Source organism: Ornithodoros turicata, chromosome 5, assembly GCF_037126465.1.
Source record: "Ornithodoros turicata isolate Travis chromosome 5, ASM3712646v1, whole genome shotgun sequence".
Taxonomy (NCBI): domain Eukaryota; kingdom Metazoa; phylum Arthropoda; class Arachnida; order Ixodida; family Argasidae; genus Ornithodoros; species Ornithodoros turicata.
In genome coordinates this window covers 77037283-77055863 of record NC_088205.1, presented here as the reverse complement: position 1 = coordinate 77055863, position 18581 = coordinate 77037283, and the positions used below count along the sequence as shown (strand labels likewise).

General features: G+C 45.2%; 1 protein-coding gene across 1 annotated transcript in view; it reads left to right on the top strand.

Moving 5' to 3' along the window:
- Nucleotides 1-18581, top strand: part of LOC135394869 (uncharacterized) — a 287749-nt gene that overhangs the window by 205719 nt on the left and 63449 nt on the right. The gene's annotated exons all lie outside the window — the stretch shown is intronic.

Here is an 18581-nt window from a genome sequence, read left to right as displayed (position 1 = left end):
CTGTAATCTGTAATGAAGTAAATATCTGACCGCGTCTCCCTGCAATACGCGCTCCAAACCCCACGGATGACTGTGTTAGAAACAACCGGGAAAATACCAAGGTAACATACACCAAAGTAATGCTATAACTTCATGAGAGTAATGACTTTATTTATGCCTTGCTGGAGGAAGAAGTAATTCAGAATGTAATGCATTACTTTCCCAAAACTGTAATGAGCAATGATAATGCATTACGAAATAAAAGGAATCTCCTTACCCCGCCATGCTTCCACGTTAAATTCCAGTGACGTGGAGCTAGCCACTTCCGGGAGATAAAGTGTTTGACTTAATATGTTAACGGAAGCGATCTACGTGATCTACTAGGAGATGTTCGTGGCAGCAAAAAATAGCGTGTATTTTGAAACGAACTTTAGCCGGTTCCATTCTCGGTAGGACGTGAAATTCCACGTGACCTAGTTTCCCTTTTCCATTCGTCACACGCTCCTAGCAAGCGAAGGGCCAAAGGAGGCAATGCTATAAAAATTCAAGAAGCAGTATTGGGTATATCTTTGAGTATTTATCTTGCGCAAGGTTATCATAAATTCATTGGGTTATATTCAATACGTGCACGAGGATGTTGATTCCTCTGAAAGGAATGCGTACCTTCGTGTTCTATCAGGGTCGATTCGAGCGAAGTTTTCGCTTTGGAAACGGAGCTGCGTTCACCTCCACGCAACCCGATGAAAAATGTATGAGACAGAACTACGATCGACTCCATCGTCGCAATCTTCAGACGCGGCTCTAGCACGTTGGAACTCCCTCGGGCGTGTGCATTTGTCCTTCACGGCTCATTCAACGTGTCACAATATGTGCGCTCGCTCGCTTGTCTTGACGTGACAAACGGGAAAAGTATTAAACCTGTGGGAGTTGTGAATATATTATGAACATATCATTTTCGACTGTGTCGCTACGACGTATCACGCCAACAATCCAGCCTCCGGTACAGAAATTGGTCGGCTCATACTGGTTCCAACCGGTTCTACTCGGTATGCCTGAAGATGTACAGGGTGTTTTTTGTTTAATTCGGCACAATTTTTTATATTAAAAAAAAAACTATTACAGCTGCATAAATTTCGTTTTCGCAGGTGTGTTGTGGGGCCAGGCGGACATCCGGACCTATGCAACTACTGGACGACTAATTAGCTAAAATTTATTAATTAACTTACGAATTATGTTTTGTGGGGAATGCGAGGTAGCAGAATTAGAGCCAGCCATTATTCAAATCCTTCGTCCTTATTGCACACGCTGAGAAGCGGACGCGTCTTAAGATATAAATTCCCGAATTTCGCTGTGTACATGAGCCGAAACCAGAACTACCAGACGCGCAGAAACGACGGGACCCTGTCCTTATCTGGGCCCTTGAGTGGCCTATTTCGCCAACAGGTTAGCGCTTCCCCCATTCAGCTCCATCGCTCCAAAGCACTTGACCGCGAAGTTTCATTTAATGGCTGTGTCTCCACTCTACTTCGCAGCTTTCCCCGCGATTGGCGCGCTGGCATCAGTTTTTGGGCCCAGCCACACATGTACGTATCTTATGTCCATTTGGGTACACGGCGAATCAGGGCAAAAGGGCCTGAATCCCCTTTCCCCTCAGCGGTGTCACCCGGTATATTGCTCAGGCAACAGGCGAGTTCCGACGATGCTCGCTAAGACGGACAGAAGAGACGAGGACAGGCGCTAACGCGACTTTGAAATATCCCGTTGTACTAGAAATGTATTTTAGCAAAGTGGACGTTTGGGCTTGTTGGTACTCATCCCATGTCATCGTCACTTCTTCATTTATTGTTGTTGTTGTTGGTACTCCTAACTAGACCACATATATTTCCGATAGATAACACGGCATTCGTTCTTTGGCTACGTTGGAGCGCTCTCTCGTAGGGTGCGCTCAGCACGTTGACGTCGTGCACGCTTTCTTTTTTAGCTGGAGAAAACGTCTACGTGAGCCATACGTCGCTGGAAAGGGTTGTGACTGCTGATTCTCGGCACGCTGTACAAATTTATAATTTACGCCCCCTGTCTGAAGTCAATATACAGAAATTTGCAACGTAATCATATGAGCCAATAAAGATGTCTGAATAATTAAACGCAAACAAAAAAGAAAGAACAAGACAGGCGACTAAAACACAGGGCTCTGAACACCATCCGTATACTATCGCGTAGAGCGCGTCGTCTTGTTTAAACTGTCGGTGTACTTTAGGCTGGACACAGCGCACAAAACGCCAAGGTAGATAAAAAAATGTAGTTAAACTACGTCCTAGTAGTTACAAAGTGGCTTTAACTATTCAGGCTATGATGTAGTTACACTAGTAGTCAAAACTACAATTTGAAGGGGTAGTTAGTAGTTGTATCTAAATTACAAAAAGTAGTTACTGCCCGTCTCTGGGGGTACCCATCTTGCGGATACTTTGCGATACTTGAGCTTCTCGTGGAAGATGTGGTAGGCAGAGCCTATACGGTGCGCTCATCTGAAGCCTGTATCGGCCATTTATGCCACAGTAATGCGCCGGTTCACAACAATTTGTCTCACCACAGGCGTTATTGCCTCCGGAGTAATGACCCGGTGTGCCTGACCTGGACGGGGCACATCCGCTACACTAGTCACACCATTCTCGAACTTCTCGGCCCATTTGTACATTTGCCACTGAGAGATGCATGAACAGCCGTACTGCCTTGTCATGCGACGCTAAATTTCCGCAGATTTCACACCTTCCGCGTTGAGAAATCCGATGACAGAACGTTGCTCTTCTTTCGTGCCTATACTTCTAAACGAGCGGCCATCTTTATCGCGTCTGTCACGCTGCCTTGGAGCAGGGTTGTCGGATCTACTACGCGTTCTAGCACCGCCGTACTCTGGAGACCACCATACTACGCCACGGTGTCCCTGTGCTAAGCGTTCGATATGCTTACTAGTCCATTTGCGGTTGTCATTTCAAACACCCTCGTACATACTCTTCTTACTTGGGAATGATTACATACTCATCTTACATCGTATATCGATGTACAGGGTTCGCCAAGATAAACTTCGGGGTTTGTAACGAAGATAAAACACATAAGAACAGTGTCGGAAAGCTAAAGTAGACGTTAGAGGACGTAATATGCCCCCAAATTTTATGTCCATACCGCCGCCTAGTCTGTTACCCTGCGGATAAATCGTGAAAATTAAAAAACCGCCGCTGCCTAATCGGCTATACCTGTGTTAGAGCTGCTTTCCCCAGATAGCGACACGGTCGAATGCGGCGTCGCAAAGAACTAGTCTGCATTCAGTTCCACATGTTCGATGTCGTCTGCAACGCCGCGCTCGACCGCTTCGCCATCTGACGGAAAGGATCTGAACCACAGTTTGTGTTTCAGCTAACCCGATCCAAAATATTGATCATGGCGCCTCCCGGACTTGGACATTGGGAGAGGGCCAAGGCAGCACCAGCAACCTGTGCTCTGTGCACTGGTTAACTACCACAAGGACATAGGTGCTGAAATGATCTTTTAAATCATTCAGTACTTTCACACGTCAAGCGTCCTGGAACAGCTCGTCGCACCAGTGGGACGACGTTTTCACTTTTATCTTTCTATTTCTATTACATTCATATAAGTGCCTGTCATACGAACCAATGCCTTCCTTAAATCCATTGACCCTTTAATGACATATGCTGTGCCTGGCCGCATCCCGCGCATCGAGGAATCGCTGCTTCATCGGCTGCGGCTGAATGTGGCCCGAACTCCTCTCCTCCTATTTAAGATGAATCAGCACCCATCACCTCTTTGCCCAACGTGCAACGTAGAAGCCGATGTGCCACACATTCTCATTGCCTGCCAGCGGTACGAAGATCACCGATCGAGTCTCCGGCGCCGCCTTGCTCATCTAGGCTACCGAGAGCTTTCCCTCGCGGTGCTACTTGGCCCTACCCAGCACGCTGAAGTCACGTCTGCGCTGACACGATTCCTTCGGGAATCTAAACTCCTCGGCATTCTCTGATGCGTCCTATGCGCAACGATTAGTGAAGGAGCTGTTTCTTCTGCATTTTTTGATAATTTTTTGTATCCCAGCTGTTTTCTTTTGTTTGCTTGAAAGCATTAGGGAATAGCAAGCCCACACCGTGGCTAACCTTTCCCTTCCCTTTTTTTCTTACCTTGCATTAAACATATCCCCCCCCCCCCCTGTCATATTCTTCTTTCACGGTGAACCTTGCAAACGCTCCTGTTTTCACGCCAACCGAAAATTGTGAAGATCACCTTTTGGTTTCTCCCAAAGTGAAGTAAAATTATATATTTGGCTCAGCTCCTGTTCGCCTAAAAATACCTTATTTATTTTTGTATCGGTATTCTTTCGGCTCGGAACCTTGGTTGAAGGCTTTATATTTACAATCTGCGTTTTCTAAGTGTTTGTGGAATATGTTTCCAAGTCAACAGCTCAGAAATAGACCATGCATCATTTCTTGCACTGCAATTTAAGAAATGTTAACAACCTGCTCGGTAGAAGCTCTTGCCTTGCTCTTGCCTTTTATCGTTTGGCTGACCTGTCCTCCTTTTTTTCCTCGGTTCTAATAAATATCCCCCCAACCCAGATTGGGGGAATCCCATCGCCTCAAGCCAATCCCAGACCATCATGATGAATGAAATGTCGCCAATCATTTCTCCGATGCGTTTAACAGCTCAACGGCATAGAAATCGACCACGCATCAGTTCTTATGCTGCAATGTAAGGAATGCTCAGTAAAACATCCATTTGGGCCTGTTGGTACATTTGTACTCTTGTTGGTACATATAGCGCTGAGAGTATCACGCTATCGGAGAGGCAAAGGGAATTCTTGCTGCATCAATGGAGATGGTTTGACAGTCCATTAAATTGTTGAAGGTAGTGTGCTCTATGTTGTGTCGTCTGTGTTTGTCTCTTTTAGCGCTTTTATCGTCAAGGTAAGGAATGCTAGCCCGCCCGGCTCTGTAAAGGCTCTTGCCTTTCCCAGTCAGATGAATACCAACATCAGATGAATGAAGTGTCATCAACATTTTCTACGACGCGTCTCTACTTGTATATTTTTCCCTGGAAAATAAATGACAACCATTACTTTACAATCCATTAAAAGTGCGATGGCATGTCGGCAGCATCAAGGTGTTCCTGCACTCACATAGCGCCGTTAAGACGCGAGCTCCCGTTATGTACTTCAGGCACAATCTGACGCTTATGAATGTTGAAATTCGATTGCCTGAATGCCGCCGAATTATCTTATTTTCCAGACAGTTCAATTTGCAGAAAGCGTTTCGCAGTGGAACCGTTCTTCTTTGTTCAAGGATTCAACGTAAGAGGATTTCGAGGACTGCAGTGCGTGCATGCGACGAAATTTTGAATCTTTAGTGTTTCGAATGTGCACAGGTGCCGTACCTGTCGTCTTGCATTTCGTGGACTGGGTGCCAGCTTAGAGCCTTATCGCGTTGGGCAGAAGGTACCCAAGCAGCAAAATGTACTGAAAGTCGAGTGCAATAGGGGTGGACGGGTAGGTGGAAGGCCTTGAACAGACTCGTGAAACTAAAGAACATTGATAAGACACATACCGTCCACCCCTATTGCACTCGACTTTCAGTACATTGTGCTGCTTGGGTACACACAAAAACGGCGACAGATGGGATTTGAAACGCTGTAACGGGTGACTAAGAAGGCTGAGCTTACTGTGCGGATCAGCGACGTGGCTGAGTAGATGCGTCATCAGCTCATTAGTGATAAACCACTAGACCACGAATCACCAAAGACCGTTCTGAAGATTGGGAGGTGACAGACTCGCATTTCACCAGCAGATGTGCCATTTGAGCTCTTTCCTGCATTTTTCAGCTCACCTATGGCTCCTGAAGTGGACCCAGGACGTATGCTGACCCCCCACCCCGTCTCGCTCACCATGTACCCACTTGTGCGCGCCTCTCATAACCGCAGTTGCTTCGCGGTGCTCAGAGAGTTCAAAGGTATTGAGTGGGTTACTTGGAAGCTGGTTTAATATCGATCGCAATTTTTCGAACGCAGATTCCGCCACCAAGTGGCAGGACTGTGATCTTCCTTGGTGTTCGGAAACGCCAGTGAAATTTCACCAGCTTCTCAATGAAAGGGAAATAAAATTTGAATTCTATTGAGTTACATTTGGCGCATCGTGTACCAAGCAAACGGGTTTCTCTGTTATTTACGTCCTAACGTTTAACATGCTCCGCCTTTTCTGAAGCACATTGCCTGCATCAGGCTGATCCGTCCAAAATCGGTTTACGCTTAATCAGTTTGGGATCTATGCAAAGATTTTTTTCGACAAATAAATAAATAAATACGAGGTGTACACCACATTCATCTTTCACGATCACTTCTGTCGTACCAGTGTACCTACATTAAAACCGAATAAACCTACTAACAATTCACCGACAAAGTGAAATGCATGTAGACTTGTCTTCTGTTGTCTTGTAGGCTGTTTACTCTCTAACCTTCTTCATTATAGATTTCCCCCCGTTGAGACCATCCACTGCAGATCAAACAACCTCACCGCCACTCCTTATCATTTTTTTTAATAATGCATACGTGCCCTATGCAGCACGTGCGTTGAATAAGACATTCCTGAGACCCGCGACGAAGTACGATTCAGAGCATCTGCTATGGCCTCTGTTGCTTTGACACCCTGAATTCGTAATTTTGGCTTGCATTATTTAACTTTTTTTTCTCTGTGCTGTGTATGTTTGAAATAAAACTTATGTACCCACGTGTAATTGCAGAAAGGGCTGTTGACGTATGCATAATAAATAAACGCGCGTGACATGCCTATCCAACTTTGGATCACAAGAAAGTAGCAATAGCAGAAAAAAAGGAGTAAAATGGTGAGTAATTGCAGCTTCTAGTCCCCAAGACTGCAATTACTCCCTATTTTAGTCCCCTGACTCGGGCATTTACTCCCCAGGACTGCAAATTGTCACTGTACTTGGCAAATGTCTTCCGAATGCAACAGCCTACGTAAACGTGCGCTCTTGGTCAATTCGATGGCATAAGGCAGCATAACTCAGCGAACTTAACAATTTTCCACCCGCACAGAGTAAGGAGTAGTTAGCGCTTCTATCTTCGGAAAGTGTACCCTATATGCAGACTTGTACGTATCTTGAGTACGTACTCAAAATACAGTATTTTAAATAATTTTTCCGGTATTTTGGTACTTTACTCAATACTTTTTGTGACAAGTATTTTTAATGTATTTAAAATACTTTTTTCGGTATTTGCTACTCAGTACTCAAAATACTTTCCTTCCTGGTCAAGCCATATCCAGCACACTTCCCACCGTGCCGAGATTTTCAGCTCACTGGAATTTAACCCCCTTTTCTTCTTTCTTTTTTCGGGAATTCGCGAATCTGTCATATCCTCTTGTACAATAGGCTGGTCCCACCTTGCTTGTCAATAGCCAACTTCGTCAGAAAGCCGTTCCTATTCATATTGCCAGGTGAATCACCAGGGGATTAGGTACAAGAGAATCCCAGGATTTATTTCCTTGGTCACCAAACCAATAAACACGTGCCACAGGTTGAAAGACCCGAACGGACATACAGGACGGATTACGAATTCGTTCAGAACATATCAACAAAGTTTACTTGGGTTCATCAAAGTTCACCAAACATTGACACCAAAACATTGCAAATGAAAGATGTGCTTCAGCATGGCTGATGAAGTTTATTCCTTTCATTTGTCCACGTTCAGAATACGCGTTTCACTTACAGCTAATACTAAAGTGCTTTAAAGAGTATCTTAAATACTTCTTAGAGTATTTAGTACTCTACTCAAATTACTTTCAGTTTTGAGTATTTTGTACTCTATTTTAAATACTTTTTACGTAGAGTATTTAGTATCTTATTTTAAATACTTTTGCGCAGTATTTTGTCTGCCTATAGTATGTCGCCTATATGTATGTCGCAAGATTTTATATCACTCCATATATCACGGTTGACGGTTGGATTCAAAGTATTTTCACGCATGCACACCTGGGACTCTTAGAACAGGGCGTGAAATGTAATCTCCACTCTGTGACATTCATTTTACTCCCATGCATTTACTCCCCAAAAGGAGCAAAATTACTCCTTTTTCATAGGGTGCAGTTGTCTTCCATAGCATCATTGAACGGCAGCTTTCTCTCTCTCTCTCTCTTTTCAGTTTTGAACGCTGAACGTAGTCCCTCTCCAGGAACGTACACACAGTGTTCCCAGCAAACAGTAAATCTAATTTACGATGTGGCTAAGCCTAACGACACCATCCGGCGCACCTCGATCTTCGTTGTCCTTGTGCCAGTTAATTTCAAATCAAATCACTCGCTTCGGAGCAAAAGCGAAGGTGAGCCTGGACCCTTTACTGTCTTCTCCGTACACATGTCACCTCCGTGGCCATTAGACAGACACTTCGCGAAATTGGACTGAGCTCCCCAGATTAAGAAAGAGAAAAACTGAAGAACGCGTACGTCCGTGATCGCACCTGGCTGTTTCCAAAAATTGGCTACATCGTCTTGCGAGATACGAGCGGGTAATAAATGTCTTTAAAGCCAGCGAAACAAAAATCTAATGACCGAGCTCATTAATTTCGCGATGAACTCAGCGAGGATACATCGCTTCCTCTTCGCCTATTTTATTTGAAGATTGCTGAGATAATTAATTAGCGTGCGCGAACCCTATCTTTGGCAATAGATGGTCCTCCGAACAAGAAGGTCTACTACGCTACCTCCGAAGTATAGGACTAGCCGTTATCGAGATAATAAGTAGGTTATTTCCCCAGAATAGGAACGATAGGTACCTCCTTTTCAACGGTGTTGGACTTCTGATGTTCTTGGAGTTCCTCTTGGCTACCGGCTTGCTCCAGACGTTGTAGGGTCCTCCCCTGCATCTCAAGGACCATTGGCGCTTCTTTCATTTGCTTCTTCCTTTTGTGTGACGTAGCGTTGCGCAACCAGACGACGGGAGTTCAAGAGTTGTACTTGCACATAACTTCATTTCCATATTTCACATCTCATGCTTCTCGTGTAATGGGGTAGTGTACTGCTCTCAAGCGGTGAATCCCCCCAGGCCATAGTCATGATTTAGTTGTTGTTGTTGTTGTTGTTGTTCCTTTTCAACGTGCCAATTCCTAACGCTTTGATTCACACGTAGTGCACTTAGAGGCTGCCTTTTGCGGTACTTGTAGGTCTCTTCTCTGTCTCTGTACGATGGTGTCGTCTACAAGTAGTCCTGATTAGACTACAGTATTTCAGGTGAGCTACATGCCGACTTTGCTTGAATTGGTTGAATGTGCGCCTTAAAAGTTGAATAGATGCGAAACTTATCTTGTACATTCAACGTGTTCTGCCCATGCACTCAGGCTGCGGTACAGCCTTTATCAAATGCGAACAGCAGGGCAGCTGAGTGTCGATTTTAATGCAGTCATAAGGCCAGTACCGTGACTATTAACATACGAGCGTTGCGATTTTGGGTAGTTGGTACATGTACTTGCTGGAAATGTAGCCAAAGGCGCCGCGTACACGAATAATACACATGTACAGGTTGGGGAAAAAGCTTACGGTACACGGGTGTACCGCATTTCTTCACTGGAGCGACACCCTGACAGAAAACAGGAGCGGACACACGTACTGAGAGATGCATAGAATAGCCGATCGCCCATTTCTTATTCGATCTCTTGTTGATGGGTAGCAGGGGGCAGCACCTTCTGTCCAAAGCTGTACAACAGGATTCAGCTTCTTGTCCTGTCGTACCTGTGCATTCTTCGTGTTTGTTGCCTTTGACTGCATTACTATTAAGTTTATTAACATGCTGACTAGCACGCATGTTTTTAACACGGCTCTAGCCATCCTTCTCTGCCGCTGTTTACATAGTGTTCAGTGACTCTGGCGTAAAGAAGGTTACATGTTACAAGGTACGTGTTACACCTTACGTGTAAAACTACTCCCAATTATTATTATTATTACAAGGATACATCCTCCGATGCCGAACCACTGACCTCTATGCCACTAGGGAGATATAGCGGTAGTGCGAGTAACTAGTACAGAGCACTGCTCGTTTTACTGTATTAACCGACGTCGTTTTTAGTTCTGTGGTGCATCATCAGCGTGCTGGCCGCGCACTGCTGCTGCATGGCTCATGTGCGCTTGCCACGGCATATTCACAAGAACACGATGGAAACTCCTCACTTGTTGGACGTAATCTTTCTTCTTGTGTTAAGGTCTCTTCCCTATTAGTGACTAACGTAAACTTTTTCGTCCGTCAGAACCGTCCATCCATTCCGCGGACTGACTACGATTGTAAACAAACGACGTCAGAGACGACGTCGTCGGTACGAATAATAAGCAGTGCATAATTAGCCCAGGTGCGTCTGCTCGAGCGCGTGTTGTTTGTATTCATTTCCGATAACGAGAAGTTGGAACACATTCCAAAGCTCACGAGCCTAAATAAACGTCCCCTTTTCCTGACCAACCCATGCCTATCACACGCGGTAACAACACCAGTCGAGAACGGAGAAAACACGGATCCAGGTTAAGTCGTGTTAGCAACTGGTTTAATGACACGTGGCAATTCGTAATGCCTACAGATATCACAGGTCCTGAAACACGCTGTAGGAGGAACATCCTAATGACATAGAAATCAGGAAGGTTGATTAAGGTCCATTTTTGACCAAGAGCTGTACACAAATGTACACGTAGTTACTAGCCGTTTGCATATTTCCAATAACTGGTCGCAGTGGGTTCGTTGCGCAAATAAGACAGCGTTGGTGCACACCTGATCCCTGTTGGCACTCACGTAGACATCATGGCGGGTCCCGCCATGATGAAAGCTTTTTCGTAGAGCCTGCAACGGGGTAAATATTCCGCTCATCTCTTCATACGTGATAATCTTAGCTTACTGAGCTGCGAGACGTGAGCATCGTTTCTTTGAGTTCCTCTTTAACCAAAACCTTGTACTGCGTACTATGACGCACGGATAAACAGCACTAGCACATGCGCAGAGGAGCAGGATCCGTAAGCATGCTCAGGAGGTTCATGACTTTGCATATATGCGCAAAAGGGGCAATATTTACTTTTTCCCACATTGAAATCATTAGTAGACTATTAGTACACAGAAATCATGCGCACGTCGTAAATATTTTCTGTTTGCGATGGTAGTTGTGCTGCCAACACCCAGGATCGCTCGCACAACTTCAAGTTGAAGATGATCGTGTGGATAGACAGACTTGGTATTGTCGCTTTCTTTCGCTACCACCTTACATTTACCTTGATGGTGGTGGTGGCGCTTCTGAAAGGGGTCACCGTTGTCGGCCTCACAGAGATGGGCAATGTCACGACTAACGCTCTGGGGGAATGTGCGTCCTGGGCCGACTTCTAAGGGAACTGTGCCGACATATGTCTGACAGCGTCTGAGGAACACTCAGGAAAAAACCCAGACAGCACAGCCGGCACCGGGATTAGACGAACCCGGGTACCTCCCAGAGTCGACGTGACATGGCTTAACCACTCGCTAACCACTCAGTCACGCAAGCTGGTACGTCTACCCCGAATGAGCCCTTAAGCGGATGTAGCGTGCTGGGAAGCAATCGCCCTCTCTGTACGACGCGGGAAATTGGTCGTGCGCCTGTTGCAAAAATCAATACACTAGTCCACCCGCTTGCGTCCAGAGAGCGCTATTTTCCCGCCTCTACCGTTAAGTTTCGGCCGCAGGAAATAGGTGTCCGATACTTTCTAAGAATCATGGGAAAAGTCGTCGACTTCCGTGTCTACGCTAGCAGACGACGCCCGCTATGAGTGCTGTAGGTGGATGTGCATGGCTTTAGAAACATACTCAGAAAGCGGTAAAGCGCGATTATCAGAACTCTGTGTGTGTACATAAACTAATTTACCGACGACGGTAAGTACGCACGTAAACTAACAGTCAGTATAACTGCCGCAACAAGCAAATTTCAAGCGTGCGTCACGTGTGTAAGCAGCGATTTTCAGCTGCAGCTGAAACAAAAAAAAAGAACAGTGTTAAAATCAAAACGTCAAAAATTCGATTTTGATGTTGTGGATTTCATATTCTTCCATACATTCATATGTAGGAGAAGTACGCAGCATTACCGTCGCTGTGCCAATACGTGGTACTGTAGTCCTGAATGGAATAGTCAGCCCTTCACAACAGCGCGACAGCCACCCATACTGCTTCAGAAGCGATTGGTAAACCAATTTTAAACACGCAACGATCGCAAAGCACCTCACCTATCGGAAGCTGTGAGGCGCTTGACACAGAAGCGATGACACTGACGTCATTTCCGTACGAAATATTTTTCTCCATATTTTTCTTTCTTTTCCAATCCAATCCAATCCAATCCGCACGAAATTACCGGTGACATATTCCGACGCAGCAGACGGTGTCACTGGAAAGGCTGCAAACCTTGCAAGTGGGAAAAGAGTCATATCGAAGATATTCTTTATGATCGTTTGTGAGGTCGATATGATGTGTGCGCATATGAAACAACAACTGCAGCTACATGATGATGATGATAATGTGACTTGCTTCCTTGAACTCTGAATCAAACAAAATAAAAGTACAATACTCCCCTGGCTAGAACAGACAACAGACCAGTTGATGTGGTGAAAGTGTTGGGAGACTGGCCTGCAGCCCATCGACAAACCGCACGACGTCAACTCGTATCATTTCGTAAGATCCTGGACAATGAAACATCCTGTTAAGATTTCAGCCAAGTGCTGCAAATTGGTCTGGAGCAGCTGGCCTCTGTATAGCCGCCTGAGACCTCAGACTCTGAATTTACTCCTCATTTACACTACACTACTTACACTTACACTCTCCATCACGCCCTGCTTCGGCCGTCTTCATTTGAATTGCAATAGAGTGCAATTTGAATTGCACTTTATTTCCGAGGCCTACAGCTTAGTATGCCCGATAGTCCTTTCTATTGTTACACTCCTTTACAACGGCACAGCAGTATTACGTCTGCTCGCTGAAAGCACCGCAGCAGAGAAATATCTTGTGTGGTTGCTTCTCCTGCATACATTGTGATAGCGCAGTCAAAGCACGCTTTACAGAAGACCGCCGGGAACGGACGGACACATTTTTAAAGATAAGACGGCAAGAACACAGGCGAGCTGGTGGTTACGTACATCTATGATTAAACACTGAGATTGGTAACAGCCCAACCAACAACAACAACAACAACCCTGAGAGTAACACAGGTTTAGAGGATACTTTCCCGTATTTCCAACACAGTGAAGGTGTCACAATTAGCTTCAGATCCAGAAAGTGAAGCTTTCCGTTTTGAGGAAACTCAATTGTGAAGCTAAGTTCTGGCGCTGCATTCATAACAGTATCTATGAGAGAGTGCGAAACAATTTCATCCGTCGACAGAACAATAAAATCGTCAACAAATCTATTTACACAAACAGTAGCACTGTGCGCATACGATTCCACTCAAGAAAACACAGCAGAATCCAAATAATGAAGATAAATCTCTGACATGAGAGGTGCGATTTGTAACCGCTACGTTGTGAATGCAAGTAACACGTTAGAAGCTACGTCCACGTCCTTAAGAACTAATATTTCAAGCATAAGCAATCTGACATGAATACTACCTCCATTTCCACGTGCACCGACTCATTAGCAACCAGCATCCTCCTAACTACCCTTCTTTTACACGACCTTCACTTTCAGTGTGTTCAATTCGGTGCGCCAATATTACGGAGATAAAATCTCCTTAGAGAGGGGCTCGCTTCGATTAACTCTCTCACATATTAAGATGCTCCTTCTGACCCCTGAATGCGAGCATAGCTCGAGAACATTAAACGCCGTGGAAAAAAGAGTGGATGGAACACCCGCTTAGCTCTTCCTCCTAAATAATTGCGGGGAGGGGGGGGGGGGGTAAACTCCTTCCGTTCAAACGACCCTCTTTCCTTTCAGGAGTATTTCTCTCTTATTGTGTTCCATCTGCCGATACCCGTGCGGGTAGAAGAAGAGCCTTTAGAAACGAACTAATGAGCTCAATATCGATTGCGCTAATTATTCATGGCGAGGTACGCGAGCCAGAGGTGATTTAGATAATTTTATCTTTCTACCTGATTTATGGTCACTTTGCGAACCAACGCTTCCGACTGCAGACCGAACGGGTAATTATGCGTCTTAACCTCTTTTTCCTTTTTTTCTTTTTCAAATGATATAGGGGAGACTTTACGTTGGGGTTCGTTAACGCAGGTGAACTTCGCCCAGGGACTTACTGAGGGAAAGTGGCAGGGTATGAAAGCGTGAGCTGAAGGGGGCGAACTCAGAAATTAAAAAAAACAAACAAAAAAAAACGTGGATTAAAGGTGGATTGGATTGGATTGGAAAATATAATTCATTCCAACGTACGAAGTGTTCAGGACAAAAGCACTCGTCTTTCTGCAAGTGCACGTCAGGGGTGAACTCTAAGTGAACTTCCCACGAAATTCTTGCGTGGGGCGGATGTGTAACAGTACGGGACGTTTCTTCCTATACTCGGACGCTCCTTTCGCAGTTTATCGTTTGTTACAGTGAGGCACTTGTGCTAAATTTGCGGTAGTACCTAATATTTTTTCCCCACATTACGAAGAGTAAAGAACATAGTGACTGGCGAGAGCAATACTCCTCTACACCTTCACTCTGAAAGAAAACAGTAGATAAATTGGAATAAATTGGCTGATAAATTGGCTGATAAATTGGGAAGCAATTGTACCTTCTAGTCCCCTATATGGCAGTTGCTCCCTATTTTACTTCCCTTGATTGTGACATTTACTCCCCAGGTATGCAAATAGTCCCTAAACTTCGTATGGAACCTGTATGCAATTAGTCCCAAAACGGGCTAATGGTTGTGGCAATGCTTGTTGTCCCCAAAAAAGACGAAAATTACCTTTCTTTAAGAAAAAAGGAAAAAAAAAATCTTATAGTATATCATCCCTATGCTCCAGCGTTTTCATAAATGCTGAGATTTCGGTTCCCGCTTATTTCGAAACTTAAAATCCGCAAGTTAAGGTAAACCGCTACCTTAAAGTTACGTTAAACCTTAAAGGTCTTTGTTATCCTACATAATTTATGTCACCGCATACCACATACTTGACATAGTATTCAGGCAACACGTTGTTTCTCCGTGCCTTACCGAAGTCGTGCAGCTTCTAGGAATAAATCGGAAAAAAGAGTACTTACTCCTTACTCCAACCCCCCCCCCCCCTTGTTACTCCTAAAACGTGGTTATATACATGATAGCTAGTCCAGCCCGTTGCACAAAACGTTTTTGTGGTCTTTTAGGGACCTAGGCGGCAATCTTTCGAACGCAGTGTGACCGATAACCCTAATTCCTCTCACGTGATTTCATTTATAGAGTTGTCTAATACCTCTGACACAATGACAGGCTAGAACCCCGGTGAAGCAGGGGTCTCTTACAACGTTGAGATACTTCTAATTCGAAGGAGATTGTGCAACAGCCACACGGGGCTGCCGATCTCGATTATGTGTTTCTTTCAGCGCACGCCGTCACATATGTGGCACGAGCTGTTCAGACGCGAAATGATGGAGCAATAAAACGTATTTTGGAGCAGTAAATTTTAAATAGCCGAATATGTGCGCCTTTTATTCAAACAGATCAGCGAGTGCACCTGACAGTGGAGTTTATAATTAGAAATTTATAATTTATAATGATAATTACTCGAAAACATATCCCTGTGGCTCTCCCGTCTTTATAGAGTAATAATGTGCATAATAAATATAATCATAAATATTAATCACGATGAGTAAAACAGCAGCAGAAGCCTCCAGCGTAAAGTTGCATGGAAGCACGGTGGATGGTGGGGACTTTCGTGCGAGACGTATTGAATTTAAATTAGCTCGTATTATAGGCGACCGTGATGAGGCTCTAATGTGGTTGCGAAACTCTTTTATGAGAGCTGTATGTCTCTCTTAACCTCATTAAAAATTAAACGTATACATTTTATAGTCTCGCATATTCGTTAGATGAAAATCATCGGCTGCGTTCGAGGCTGGCCGATCTCCTCTTCCTAGGAGGACTTCTATCCAAAAGGAGATTTTGAGTTGTCGTGTATCAGTGGAAACAGATGTCGCTAGGATAGGTGTCGTCGCAGCTATCCCGGATGAAATGAAAAAAAAAAAAAAAGTGTTACTTTCATTAATGTACACCTGCATTCCGAGTCGTAGGCAGTGTTGTGCCCGCTACTCAATTTAGGTAGCGAAATACCGCTACCCGTTACCCTATTTAAAAGTAGCACGATACTAGCGGCGCTACAAATTTACGGATGTAGCGCGATACCGATACCGCTACCGCTACCAAAAAAATGTGTCGCAATTACCCTTCCGCAACTTTCTCACCGAAGGCCTATGAATATGTGATTCGATATATTCAAAGATATGTGCTCTTGCTGATACTTTATTTCTTGCGATCCGTACTTTCTGAAAAAGTTACTACACACTTGCATTCAACTTCAAGAGCTGTTGCCGCTCAAAGTTCCCGTCACTGAGCCTAACACGTTTCTTGCCGAACGTACCCCTGCTAGCGTAACCCTGGCGAGCGTAAACCTGCTCTAGCGATGTCAAATTAAAGTTGTTTGGCACAAAGAGGTACTGAGTAAGCTCACGATCACCTGGATCTGCTGTAGAAGTTGTCCGTTCCCAAAAGAAAAGAAATCATCTACATGGAGATCGCTCGTGGATTCCTCGGCCCGCTCACTCTTGGCGACCGCACACCTTAACATTTCGTTTACGGTCCATCTGGTTACTTCCTTTCGTTGTTTTTCATCCGTGAGCCATGAGAGCTTGAAGCTCGGAATTAAGACAGCAGCGATTTGAAGGCTCTGGTCTGACATGAATCGGTCGAACCTAAAGTGAATACCATGTATCGTTACCGGTTTCGCAGTTGAATACGATACGGAGCATGTAGTAAAATCACCTTTTAGACGCTAGAGTCTGGCGTCTAATTTATTTATATTTTCTCCCTCACAAGTAGCGGTAGCGGAGGCGGTTCCGCTACTCAAAATTGTAGCGGAAATTGCTTTCCCGCTACAAATAACAAATGTAGCGGAAGTACGCCTCCGCTACTGAAAAAAAAGTAGCGATTACAGAAGCGCCGCTACGCACAGCACTGGTCGTAGGGCGATGTGGGTGAAAGAAGCGTAGAAAATATCCACTGTGACGTCACGCAGGCAGCTCTTCCGTGGTGGTGCTGGTGGTGGTGAAAGGACTTGCCGTTGTCGGCCTCACAGAGGTGGGTAACGTCATGACTGCCGCCCTGGGGGAATGTGCGTCCTGGGCCGACTTCTAAGGGAACTGTTTCGACATATGTCTGAAAGCGTCCGAGGAAGGCCCAGGAAAAAAAAAAACCCTACAACGCAGCTGGCACCGGGATGGCATCTACTTCCAGTGGAGCAGCCGCGGGGAAGGTCACGTGCTTACGAGAACCAATGGGGATAGCCAGGGCTCGCGCTCCTCTCACGTCATAGCTATAGACGTTAATTTGTGTTCAAGGGATTTCTACCCTGCTAACAACGACACGTCGAAAAAATTTTTTTTTCCCTTCTAGGCGCTCGTATGCAGCTACAAAGTGTACACGATGCAATGAATTGTAAACACTTTAGGTCAGCCCATGGAACCTACTAACCCCCCCCCCCCCTTTCCGGGTCTAACTCCTTGTGCTGCTCTCCCCTCTTTCCTTCTCTGCTTCCTTCCGTTCTGTTCATCTCTATATGCTCACATCTGTACACTCGCTCATGGGCATGCCTGTGACTTATGTCTTACCTACGGCTTACATGCAGCTGTAGGTTTTTAGGCGTCGGCTTTGAGCTCTGGAAGGTTGCAGCCATGACCTATCGTTGTGAGCAGCGCAAGATTGTCGCGCGCTAGAATAAGAAACATGAAATCTCCAATCATCATCGTCATCATTGTGATTAAAGTCGTCCGGCGAAGCGAAACCTCGACTGTTATTAATTTCTCTATTTTTATAAATATAAAAGACGGCCATGAGCTGTCACCTGCCGTCTCACTCTGCTCTCCAAGTACACGGAACAGCCCAGCAATAGGCGCCGACAGCGCTCGGCGAACCGCACCTGTATTAACGCCTTTCACAGCCTGCTCCAGCCCGCTAGTTCCATCATCTCTGTGACAACCTCGAACTTGGACGGAGTACCTTTGCACCGGCGACACTAAATAATACTAAGACGCACGCACTAAGGGTGGGGCCCGTCTACGGCGGAAAGCCCAGGTCGATACGTGGACGTATTCAGTCTGCTATAGATCGTGTCTGGGACAGTGATGTACGCACACAACACCGGCACTGTCTTAAAGGGGATTGAGGGTCTTTCTTCCTACTTGATTCATGGCCTCTTTACTCCCAATAAAAGTCTTGCCGTTCTTATGAGAAGGCGTACTGTTTTGGAAAAGATCAAAAGCTTCCTTTGAGGAGAAATATGGTCAAGTAAATTGAAAAAAAGCCGTCTTTCTGAAGGAGTTTTGCGAAGGCTGGCTTCCATATAGTCGAACGCAACTGGAAATGGAGTTCGATATAAG